The 1,441-nt window shown below is 46.7% G+C and overlaps 1 pseudogene; it reads right to left on the bottom strand.

Annotated features, from left to right (window-relative positions):
- Positions 1-423: 423 nt before the first annotated feature.
- LOC132528186 (large ribosomal subunit protein uL1-like) lies at positions 424-1,076 on the bottom strand (annotated as a pseudogene).
- Between the last annotated feature and the right edge of the window lie 365 nt (positions 1,077-1,441).

Below are 1,441 nucleotides of genomic sequence, written 5' to 3'. Positions count from 1 at the left end.
CAGACGCGCAGGCTCAGCGGCCATGGCTCACGGGCCCAGCCGCTCCGCGGCATGTGGGATCTTCCCGGACCGGGGCACGAACCCGTGTCCCCTGCACCGGCAGGCGGACTCTCAACCACTACGCCACCAGGGAAGCCCAACCCAGATTAGTTTTTGTTTAACACATGTTTAGTCTCCAATACTGTTCTTTTCACCTCTCTGAAAGGAAATTGTTAACCTTGTTTATATGGAAAATTAAGTTCAGTTCACAGACATGTTCAAAACACTTGACTGTAGATGGTGATGGATGTTAACTAGGTTTATTGTGGTGCTCATTTCACAATACATACGACTATTCAATCATTATATTGTACACCTGAAACCAAGATAATGTTTTATGGTTTTTGTTTTTAATGGTGGGAGTATGGTTTATTAAGCTGTGCCTTAGTACGGGCACTGGGGCTTGCCCATGGTCCTCTTAATGTACAAGGCCCGGACATTCTGCCAGTTTGTCTTGAGCAATGACACCAGGAAGTTGACAACTAAGTGGATGTTGAACACAAGCTCATCGCGTGTCATCTTCAGGTGGCCAACAGCCACTGCCAGACACAGCACCTTCTTCACATGGAACTTGATTGTGGACTTCACTTCATAAACTTTGGCCACCATGTTCTCATTGTGGGTCAGCAAGGAAGGGAACTTGCCGGCCTTATTCAGGCCTGGGCCCAGGATTCGTGGGATCTGCTTAATCAGAGACTCTGAAGAGAAGAAGGCATCATCCTTCTTGGCCAGCTTCTTGACCAGTTGCTTATTCTTGTTGACTTTCTTCAGTGCCTCGATGTCTATACGTGGAATATTCACAGCCTTCGTCACATCATTACGTTGCTGGTCCCCCAGAACACATACAGAGAACTTGGGACGGGAGTGGATTTAAGCCGGACGGTGCCTGAGAGGCATTTGTCCTTCTGAGGGTCATAGTTCTTCAGGCAGATCTGAAGCTACACCGTCTCCAAAAACTTCCAGCACTCGAGCTGGTTCCCCTGCAGCACTTCCCGCACCACCTCGTAGAGGGAGTCGCCGGAGACTTTGCTGTTCATGGTGCCTCGCGTTGCGATAACCGGAAAAGAGCAATATAATGCTATTTGTCAATTATATCTCAATGAAAAACAAAACAGAAACATGCTTGACTATACTTTACAAAAATGGTTGGAATACATATAAAATGTCAAGTTCACTTCCCAAGGAAGCCATATACTAAAGATAAAACATGACGTGGCAAATACCCAAACATCAGTTGACTGCCAGATCCACTATCAGCAGCTCCTTCCTGGAAATTCGAAACCTCGACTTCGAAGAAAGTGGCTCTGATGTGATCTTTATGTGGGTGTCTTCACAGAGGGCTTCAGCATCCCTGGTTTTTGCAAATGAAGCTTATCATGCTCACACCTGTTTCTGAGGGTCA

The sequence above is a fragment of the Lagenorhynchus albirostris genome, chromosome 10, assembly GCF_949774975.1.
Source record: "Lagenorhynchus albirostris chromosome 10, mLagAlb1.1, whole genome shotgun sequence".
Classification (NCBI taxonomy): Eukaryota; Metazoa; Chordata; class Mammalia; order Artiodactyla; family Delphinidae; genus Lagenorhynchus; species Lagenorhynchus albirostris.
Note: the sequence above shows the minus strand (reverse complement) of the source record. Positions and strands in the feature narration are given on the sequence as shown.